Here is a 12,196-nt window from a genome sequence, read left to right as displayed (position 1 = left end):
TGCTATGGATACAAAAATTCGACCTTCAACAAGGCGTACAAGCTCCCAAATCACATCCATATCAATATTTAACTCATTCCAAAAATATGGAAGATGGATTCCTACAATCATTAGCAAAGACAATTGGATCACCAAATAGGCAAAATGTGGAAAAAGATGAAGATATGAGAGCTCATTCAACTCTACTTGGAAGGGTAGAATCGAAGATTTCAAGCTTGGAGTAAATAAGAATAGCATAAAAGAGGTTTTGGTGCAACATGTATTTATGAATAGAGAGCTATTTTTGGAACTTGGAAGTTCAAATCTTCCAATGCATAAACCAAATTGTAAAGATTTAATTCTTAAAGTCTATCTTTTCTTGAACTTAGTTTAAGATTTTCCATTATAACATTTGTTCATTTGTCTTGTAGATGTCTATCTCTCTAATCTTGAGGAATGGCAATTGGTTGAGTCTATTGTTGATGTGATTGATGTGATGCATGGCTTGATTGGAGAAGAGATGTACAAAGGTAGAAAGAAGACATAGCTTGTAGAGAATGGAATATTCTTCTATGACCATTCGTATATTGTCCCCATGTAGCATAGCCAATGGGATCAATATCCCCCCTTCCTTTGCTAGATTTTTCAAGCTTTGAGTGGCCTTTGCCAAGCCCAACTACTAGTGAGAGCTATAGATGTAAAGTATTTTTTGAGATACAGAGAGCATTAAAACCTAGTATCTCAAGTAAGCTAAGCAAAATTACTTTGTTCATGCCTATTAATCTATTTGTTGACTTCTTTTCTAATGCTGAGATAAGAAAATCAAAGGCTATGCTTTCAGTGAAGAGACTAACACATGATCATGTTATACAATTTGCTGATGAGGGATGGGAGACTAGGACAAAAGGGAAAATTATATATAAGATAGATCAAGACTCTATAGCTTGTAAATATATGATTGCTACTCAAAATTTCATCCTTAGCTTTTATTACAGTAGATGACATTATGTTGGCGATAGTCTGGTTTCTTTAGACCAAAATCTTGATAATTTTAGCAAAGATCCTACAGTGGATCTTGATGTTTGGTACAATGAGGACATTATTGCAATCCTAAAGGTTAGATCATCATGTACACTATATCAAGTGAGGATGGATTTACATAATGAAGATATTGAACTACCATACTCATTTGTGTTCCAACTTAATAACAAATGATTAAGTTTTTATTTCATATTATATTCATTTAGGTGTATATCTGATTTCACTTCCTGATTAACAAACATTTGTAACATTTTTTTAAACAGATATCAACGAGGAGAGAGAAGAATATACAATGCAAGGATATTGAAGAAAATGTCTCTTTACTATCAATATAAAATACATGTACAAATTTTTGTTAGCCATCTCCATGACTTATACACAAGGGCTTACAATCTGAGGCAAAGCTACTTTTTTTGAAAAGGAACATCCTTTCTAGGAGTCCTTTTGCCTATCTTTGATACTTTAGTTGTTGAAGGCATAGCTTCACTTGTTGTAGCTACATGCACCTCCCCTCCTTCAATGTCCAAGCCCCCACTTCTTGTCAGTTGTATACAATTGGTCATTATGTACTTCAAGAGCTTTGCTCTTATATACCAAACGTGCTCATTTGTATAGCAATTCCTTGTCAACTATCATACATTTGTAAAAAAATATTTTTTTCCAACTAACTTTTATTGCATGGAAGTATTACACTTGTGACAATGTATTATTTAAACCAAGGCTATTCTACCCAAAGAATCAATCTGAGGATTCCTGAAATCTTTCAAAGTAAGCATATGATTGAGTACTCTCTACAAAATCTATAGCCTTAATGGCAAATGAGTATTGTAAAGAAAATCAATTCCATACTTGGTTCAATGATAATTATGTTTTTCTTGGCTAGAAAGATACAATCAACAATCCATAAACTTAGTTCAATGAGAATGATGTTTTCCTTGGCTAGCAAGATATCAACATTCCATAATACATTTAGATTTTAATTCATTTGTGTGCATTAAGTCCTAATTGAAGGTACTCTAACAATGCAAGAAAAAGTCATAAGTAATCTATCAAGTCTCAATACACAAACAACATCATTCAAGCTCTCGTGGTCTAGTCAAACTCTATTGAGTAGGCAATTCCTAGTCCTACCTTGTAATGAAGAGTGATTGAAACAAGACTCCACCCTTAAGATCAACCTAAGTGCTCCTACAATGTGTCAAAGTCATCCTATGATTAACTAGCCTCTACAAATATTATACCCTCATGGGCAATGGAGTATTGTAGAGGCCACCAATTCTACACTTGGTTCAAGGAAATTGATATATTTCCCTTGGCTAGCAAGATGCAATAATCACTTTGTTCCTTTAAATGGAATTATTAGGTTTCTAATTCAATCAAAGTTCTAAACCAAGATACTCCAATATTACAAGAAAAAGCCACCATTGATGCCTATGGTAGTACATATTTATGGGTGCATTTATCCATGCATCTATTGTAGGCTATATAGGCATTGACACAACAATTTAGCCACACTATTAGAAGGATATGTAGATGCATCTAAGGGATTTAAAATTCAAATTCATTCTTTTTCTTTTCCTATTTCAAAATAGAAAAAACTATAGTAGCAAGAAAGAAAAGAAGCATACTAAGTTGCAATTGGAAGAGAACAACAAACAAGGAGGAATCTACAAAAAAGGAATACCCAAGTTCATTTGGCATTCAAGGAAATCCCTTCATGATCCAAAGAAGCTAAGGTATAGATTTCTCTTTTATTCCACTTTTTTTTTCTTTCCATGGTTGTGATGTTTTTATCACATGCAAATTGTGTTATGTTAGCTATGTACTTTGAGAGGATAGATGTCCATCTTTTCTTTTTTGTTACTTACATTACAAATGCATATGTCAATACATCTATTTTTAGTATAATACTGTTATAAATACATCTTTACACTTGATTTTGTGCATTTTGATACAGGTATAGATACATTTATAGACTCGAATTTTACCAAAAATATGTATAGCTTGGTGGTTTTTAATGTGTATCAATGATGTTTTATGCAGGTGTACTTTTGTGCTCGTGTATACATGAATGGATTTGCATGTGAAGAGAATGGAATATGAATTGTATTATTATGTGATGATTTCTAAAATTTTTAGTTGTGAGAATTCATAACCCACAACATCATATACGTATAAACTTAATAGGTGGATTTCCTTCTGGGGATTTGAGAGAATAAGAGAACATTTGTGATTTGATTGTGTATGTATTGAGATAGCATGGAGTGTTCCAATTGCACAAGCATAGGAGAGTTGTCATGTGTGTTGTGATGAGTGAGTCACAAAGTGTGGTTCACTAATTTACTCCTTAGAGACTACATGTAGTGATGTTTGTAGACTATATGTGGAATTTTTCTTCTTGAGCTCCAAGAGGGTAAGAGAACATTTGGATTTCACTATGCATAAACTGAGTTAGTGAAACGTGGGCAAATTGCTTAGCCATAGGAAAAATTGTGATATGTGTTATGACATGTGAACCAAAAAGTATGCTTGCCTTTTTAGTTCATTGTTTTCTTTGTTAGAGTTTGGTTGAGAATTTTGTTTATGATATATGTTATTGTGGATCCATGCTAAGAAGACATGTAAATATAGATGTAATCTATATGTAGATATAGACTAGACATATACATAAACTAGACATAAGCTAGAAGAGATAGAGGTTTGATAAGATGTAGGTGCAAGCACAGATGTATGTAGGTGTAGACTAAATCTAGATTAGGTATAAATGTGGGCTAGGATAGATGAAGTTACAAATTCAACAAGGCTAGGTGTAGATGTAAGCTAGGCTAGACATGTAATCATATAGACATAGGCATAGTTACAACTGGAGTAGGCTAGGTGTAGGCATACATTAGACTACATAAGCATAGGTGTAGACATAGTTGTAAGCTAGCGTAGCTTATATCTATGTCAGATCTATGCCTAGCCGAGCCTAGTGTATCATATATATACACCTAACCTATGTGACAAAGAGGTGTAGGTATATTCGTATGTTGGGTTGGGCTAGGCTTGCTGCATAGGTGTAGTCATAAGCAAAGCTAAGAATAGGTGTAAGTTAGGCTAGGCTATGTTAAGTGTATGGATAGGGATAGTCATAAACCACTCAAAGCTAGGATCAAAATAAGTATAAGCTAACTGTAGGACATGCACACTTGTGGACTAGGCTAGGCATAAGAGCTAGATGTAAGCTAGACTATACTAGGTGTAAGATGAGGTAAATTGGGGTAGGCTAGGTGTAGGCATAAGCTACCATCATAGCATAGGTCTATCTCTAGCCTACAACACACCATCACTAGCCTAGCCTAGCCAATGCATGCACCATGCTAGGCTAGGCTATGCTACCCATAAGCATAGGCCTATGTCTAATCTACATCACACCATTACTAGCATAGCCTAACTAATGCATACACAATGCCTGGCCCATGCCTAGCCTAGCATAGCTTATGCTTACACCACATTTGTATATATGCCATGCCTAGATCTAACCTAGCCCAACATACAACTATGCCTAGTCTACATGGGGTGGAGGTGTAGATGCAATGACAAGTTGTAACCTAGGCTAGCCTACATCTAACCTAATGTATACTTAGCCTAGTCCACTCCGTGCATATGTCTTGCCTATGACTACATCTGGCCTAGCCTATGCTTATGTTTAGCCTAGTTTATGGATACATATAGCCTAGCATATCAAAGTAGGCATATACTAAGTTAAACACAAGTGTATGCTAGGCTATATGTAGTGTATATTGTTATATGTTGTACATTATATACTATTTTCATGTCAATGTGATGTTTTGTTCATGTTTCTTTTCTTAGCAATGTAAATATTGATATGACATAGATAGTCCTTATAGAAACCCAACCCTAATTTTGGGATGGAGATAGCAAGTCTTGGGTGAGATATGGCAAAGATCTATGATTTATTTGGGCACTCCCTATCATATAGGAGATAATAGAGTACATGGCAAGCCCTCAATCATACATGACTACATAGACTCTACTGGTAGATTGTTCTACAATACATAGTCCATTGGTACGTCTGTATGCATCCTTTTCATTCTTGCCACTACCAAGATCCCCTCTAGCATCTCTCATTCCTAATCTACTCCACAATCTCCATAAGGTAGACAATTTCCATCAATGCAACAATCCTAATAGAGTTGTATTAGTCATAGGCATCATAGAAGTAGAGAGAATGGAAGAGGTAGAGGATGCTTTAAAGGCCCCACATGATAGTTCACCCCACATGAAAATTGAGACAAAATATTCTTCAATATGCATGCTATTCATTATTGGCACAAGTGGCTTCACACTCTACCTATGTGCAATATATCAACATCTTTGCTAGTTCATAAATGTGAACCCATGTATGGTGTGTGTAATATACTAACCTTGGTATCTTAGATATTATATAATGTTTAGTGATAAAAATAATCAAGGATTTTGCATGCTTTGTTACACACTCATTGCACATCAGTAACTTCCAAGAGTAATAACATTTGGAACATGGAGATTGAATTTTGGCTTCTTAAAATTTTCTCAAAAATGTGAAGTGAAGTGATAGAATCATAGAGATCCTCTTTATGATTGCAATGGTTCACATTTTTGCTCTTTTTGGACTTTAAATCCATAAAAATCTAGATAATTTCTTGAGTAAAATCTCTCCAAAAACACTCAGATTAGCTAGTTTTTTAGTTTGGCAATCCCTCTTCCTCCCCCTCCCCCATCTAGTATATAAAGGGAAGGAGGGTATTACATAGACCCATAATTCTCTCAAAGGAGACACGGCTCTATGAGTACAAGCAAAGCTAGAGGGAAACTCTCTTTCTCAGCATTTTTCTCTCTTCTACAAGTGTGTGAGCTCTACTAGAATCCTCCAACCTTCTCTCCTCTTGTCCACACATGCACGAAAGCTTTGCCAAAACTTGCCAAGCCTTTTCCCCTCTTCTTCACATACATATGGAAGCTTTTTTGAAATCCACTAAGATTTTCCTCTCTTCTCCTCAATCACATGGAGGCTCAATCTAATTTACTCTAAACACTAATCCCTAAGAGATATCATGAAGGAAATGAGGTCATAAGAGAAGGCATTTCTTGAGAACTCGAGGAAGGTACTCCAGTGAAGAATGTAGAAGATTGCATCGAGCGTATAGACTATATCATATCGAGTCATGATAATCAATTTTGACTTTTTTATTTTATATTTACTTATTTTTATTTGATTTGAATGTATTTCTTTAGTTGATCTTATGCATTGATTGGGAAAGATTATATTGTTTATATTGGTATGATTGCTTTATGATTGTGCTTGTGAATTAATGAAAATACTTAAGAGAATATGTGGCCATAAGATCTACCAAACCAATAGAAAGAGGATATGTGGCTATTGAATCCTTAGGCCCAACAAAGCCATTGGTTATTTGACTTGCCCCAAGGTCCAACAGGAATGTTGAGATAATTGAGATAAACCCAAAAGGGCACTACTTAATATCGAGTTAATATCTAAGGCTAAGAACTAAGTGGTGAAAAAGACCAACTACATTGTTACTACACCACATTTAGGTGAAGGAGCTTTGAGGGGCTTTGAGATAGTAAATCCCTTAGCATATTATGGGAGGGATGTCGAGCTTCATGATCAGCATTGCTGATTATGGATGACTTATCTCAAACACTAGTAAGAGCTAAATTGGCCTAAGAGTCAAAAGTCTTTGAGGGGACTGAGATGGCTTCACGAAAGTCATGATCCTTGTGCTGATTGTAAGAAAAAAATTGAACCCTAATTAATTTGAATTATTTTCATTATTGACTAAAAATGTATTGTGCCCAAATTATGTGTAATGAACCTTATGTAATGGAATAATAAAAGAAATGTACTTTTATATGTTCTCATAGGATGGTAGCATGATTTTCCTAATTAGATAATTAAAATAAACTTGTTAAGGAAAATGGAGGCATCAACTCTGACAATTAAGAGTCTATGGTTGGGTAGACCAGATTAGTCAAGTAACATTTCTAAACACTATTAGATAGAGTTGGTAGAATGTGAACCACCAATCTAGTAAGATATTTAATCAACTTAATACCATTTTATTCAACCCGAGTGCAATTGAGTATAGGTCCTAATAGCCATGAAATTTTAAAAGATGGCTTCACTCTTTGAACCAAGTGTAGTGTCAGTTCACTCTCACCTTTCATTGGTTACAAAGCAACCCTTCTTGGGTGGGTGTTAGACTATTGTCTAAGAGACCTTTGTAGTTTAAGAACCCTCGCATCGATCCTTTAAGTTAAACCCTTGATGTTTCATTACAAGTTAGACTTAAAGACTACCGAGTGAGCCTGTGCATCTATATTGGGTTTGGAAAATGTTGCTCATGGAGAGGTGTATGTTGAACAACTAGACGTTGCCACCTCTAGAGCTTAGCTAGGGTGTGGATGTCACAATGTCCTAAGCACTCAAAAGTAGATGCCACTTGACTCCATCACAGAGCACTTGTGCTTAACATGACGATTCCACTCAGTGCACTTGGTCTACATTATGGACTTGGATTATCGTGGACTCAACCATGTCAATCTAGTCATTGGCACATCATTAGTTATCTTAGCACTTGGCATCTCATTGGTTGACGGCTCATGCATGGCTAGTGGACTCATAGACACAAGTGAAAATAAACTTGTACATTTTGATTTTGAAAGACTCTTCTACATGGATTCTCTAAACTCATATATGTGGTTGTTAAAACTTGTCTACATTGTGGTTGGACTTATACACATGCCTCTTTTCCTTCACTTTCTCGATAGCCTCTAGTTGGCGCTTAGTGTGTGGGTACTCCCCTACCCTAGCACTTCCCTTTTCATCATGCACAATTCTTAACAACCTTCATACACATGGGAATGGGACAATCCCACCACCAAGGTAAATCACAAAATAGGAATTGTGCACATCAACATCAATTGTGCACAATTAGACTGGGTTAAGCATTCTTTCACTAGTGCACATAATATTTTAAACTTTTGCACACATAGTTTTGTTCATCACGTGCACATTGATAGGATATATTCATTAGTGCACCTTAGTTAGGAATTCATGCACATACACTTAGGTTAGTTTCACTCATGCATATTGATAGGACATTCACTAGTGCATTTTAGCTATGAACTCATGTACATGGCTTAGGACACTGTCGCACAAAGGGAGATTAGGGCACTTAGTCTTAGGAAAATGAGGTCACTTAACTTAGGTAAGAATAAGGGTAGACTTACTACACATGGTAGGGGTGGATTCACATGCAATCACAAAGCATGTACACTATGAAATAACAGGCTACCCTTATGTAGACATCAACAAGTAGTGCACCCTCCTATCATGTAGCTAACCCTATTAAACACACAAAAGCCTAGGTATTTGAACCTTAGGTTACATTAGGATACATTTGAAAGCTTATTTTAGGAACATAAGACCTCCAACATAGCCTAAAAGCATACACCCTCTAGCACAAATTAGGGCTAGACTATAGAATCTCCATCTTATGCGAGAGACTTTAGGAGTCTTTGGTTTGCATATGTGCATATCATGCATTTTCATACTCATTGTTTAAGGGTTTACCCCAATATTAGTGCACTACTTTTGACTTAGCAAAGGTCAAAGATAATGTTCCAATGCTAACATGATGCAAAAATATGTACCTAAGGTCATACATTTGACTATGAGTGCACTTTTGATCATGCACAACATGTGGACATGGACAATGGAAAAGTCTCCTTCCATCAAGGAGAAAAGGCGGGTTGCCACTTTTGCTAAAAGTAGTTGTGTAGACTTGATATCTCTAAATCCAACCATTTACTATTGGAGTAAAAAGATGAAATATTCATCTTTGTGTGACTACAACTTCACTATTGGGATTTTCAATATCTAATTTCTAGATCATTTTATGTAGCCACAAATTTGGTTGGTCATCTAACTATAAAAAATTAGGACTACACCTACCTACCTAGGGAGTCAAATATCTAAAGCTGGAGTCATGATCTTGTGTTGGAGTGTGAAGAAGATTGTTCTTCACTTAATGAGCATCCATCTGAAAAAGAGTGGCTCAATATTCACTCATGGTAGACATTTATTTTAAGTATTATTAGCAACCTAATTTGCAACTCAATACTATCATTGTATTTGACATTTAGTTGAGAAATTTGTTTTAAGTATTATCAGCAACCTAATTCGCAACTCAGTACTATCATTGTATTTGATATTTAGTCATAATTCAATCAAGCTTGAGTTCTCTATTTAATGCAAGTTTGATTATATTGATTGAGTTTAGGAATAATACTTGTTATTCCCATAGTTTGTGCTATCATTATTTAGTAAATAGTTGACTATGTCAAAAGTGCTTTTGTGTTGTAAAAGTGCTTTTATACCTTTTGACCATATTATTATCACTATTTTGCTGACTCATTGAGCCATATCTCTTCTCCTATTCAACATCCCCATTTCCACACACAATATCACAGTAGGTATGATAAATATCGCCTAGTGTGATCCTTGTTTGTGTGAAAATTCCCATTCATTGCATTGTTTGCTTCAAGCTAGAAATGGCACCTCATCTACATAGTTTATATTTAAAGGGAACTTAAAGGATCAATGGCACCAACTATGTCACTTGGAAAGTGAAGATGGAGTCACTCCTCTTCTTTGAAGATTGCTAGGAGGTAGTCTCAATGGATAGAGACCAAGGCCAACTGAGGCTAAATGGATAAGAATTGGCCAAATGGGATAACAATGCCACATTTGTTGTCCACATGATGAAGATGAGTGTCAAGAATTATATTCTCAGCCATTTAATGGAGAAATTTTTTGGTACCTTGAAGAACATATATGAATCAAAAGTATATCAAGACAAACAACCTTGAAAGTTGAGCTAACCAACACAAAGAGAAATGAAAGATAGATTACCATAGACTTCATCAAAGGAATCAAGGAATTGCATCAATAATTGATTGATGTGGGAGATAAAATGGCAGATAATGAGTTGTCTACAATCATCATTTATGTCTTGAAGAAAGGATATGAAGTACTTGTACAATCCTCATCATTTTGAGGGAAAAACCATCACTTGGTGAGATGGAATAGATTCAAAGAGATAAAGATCAAAGGCAAGCAGCTAGGAAGAACATTCATAATGGTAGCTCTACGATTACCTCTACAAGCATAACTAAGTAAGCAATCTTTTTAGTGGGAGAAGAGGAAGAGGGAAACATCAATCAAACTAAACCAACCACAATAATAACCAACTATATCAAGAAGGTAATCAATCTTCTTATGGAAGTGGAGATTATTCCTCTAGAGATAGAGAAAGAAGAAGAGGTAGGGAATATCATTACTTGATTCAATATCATTATTATCAAACATATATTCATTTTGAGAAGGATTAGAAGAATAATCAAGCCGATTGGAAGGGAAACAAAACCAGCTTTGTTGATGGAGAAGGAAGCTCTCAATGATTTTCTCAAGTCAATTCTCTACTATTTATTGAGGAGACTATACAAGCCAATAATATAGACTTTGGAATCAAAGAAGAACCATGGTGGGTTGATAGTGGGTGAAGCTTCCACATGAATTTTCATGTTGAATATTTCACTAAGTTGGATTCTACTCATAATGATAATGTCTATACTACATATAGTACTTGTAATGCTATTGTAGGTAAGGGAGATATACCTATCCAACTCAATATAGGGCTAAAAAAGACACTTGGAGATGTTCTACAAGTAACCTCATTGACCAAGAATCTACTTTTAGTTGGATCCATGACTCAAAAATCTTTAAAGTTAAGTTTAAAGGCTAGCAATAGGCACAAAGGATCACTACAAAGTAGTGGCCAAAGGAAAGAAGCATAAAAAATTGTTCAAATTTGATGAATCATCTTCAACATTTGTAGCCATACAAGATGAAAGAATAAGTCCTCTTTCTCCTACATACCCTTATGTATGAATTTTTCCAAAATAAAACACACCCTTTTCTATTTAACCTGTAATAAATGGCCCCTTTATATGGCACCCTTAGTATATTAAAAATGTAGGAAAATAGCATTTTAAAAATACATTTTTTTGAGACCACATGTTATGCTTACCTATTTATGAGTGACTTGAAATGAGTTATATTTTCACTAGAGATAAGAGTCATTTTCCTTCTTTGAAAACCATAAGATTGAAGCTACTCTATTTTAATCAAGTTACCTAACCATTTAAGCCCTTATCTTTCTAAGAAGAATGTAGTATGCTTTTGGTAGTTAGTAACTGATGAAACCATGTTTTTAAAAGTGCATTGTTTCAATAGATGTAATTAATTAGGCATTGTTTGGAAAGGACTATTTGCAAGCGGTTTCTTTGTTTGTATTTTCCAAAAATAGTTACTAATGGATTGAGCCCTACATAGTGCATGAGGAGCACATGTAGCTATCCCCATTCAAACTGCTAAGTTTTAGCACCAAGAACTAGTTTTGTCTTTATGGGTACTTAGATTAGGGTAGATGAGAGATCTCTCTATAAGTGTAGCTAATCACCTCGAGACCTTCATGACTAGCATAATCTAAGAAGACCTTTATAGGTCTAGGACAAGATCACTGACTTGTGAACCCAAGTGCACTCTAGAAGGTCCCTCTACTATATAGGGGATGGTTTGGTGAAGGCTTTGTGCCAATATTTCCAATTTAGAGGAATTTTTGCTCAGATAATATCGAATGGTCTATCTAGGGTGTTTTTGGCTCGATATAGGGCAATTTTTGCCCAAATCCAATTTTGTGTCCTTTTTTATGACATGGTATGATTATAGACCAATTGGTTATAATTTTTGCATTATTTGGAATAAAAGGATTGTTTTGAAATGCTTGTTTTCACTTGTTTTTTTCTACATGATCTAATGGTATGTAACAAACTTATGTTAAAGGATTAATTAAGGACGGTGATTTTGAATATCCAAAATAAATATGCTATGATACTAATAAGAGAACTAAAGATGTTGTGGGTACATACATGGGAAGTGGGAGGATGCATTCTCTTGAAGGGAGTTATCATATGGCTCAGTGTGCTCAATTAGTTGAGTAGCTTTTTAATGACTAAGTTTAGAGCTAAACATTGACTTCATTAG

The sequence above is a fragment of the Lygodium microphyllum genome, chromosome 22 (genome assembly GCF_053477565.2).
Source record: "Lygodium microphyllum isolate KBCC chromosome 22, Lygodium_microphyllum_v1.1.10, whole genome shotgun sequence".
In the NCBI taxonomy this organism is placed as follows: domain Eukaryota; kingdom Viridiplantae; phylum Streptophyta; class Polypodiopsida; order Schizaeales; family Lygodiaceae; genus Lygodium; species Lygodium microphyllum.
This window is presented reverse-complemented; position numbering follows the sequence as displayed.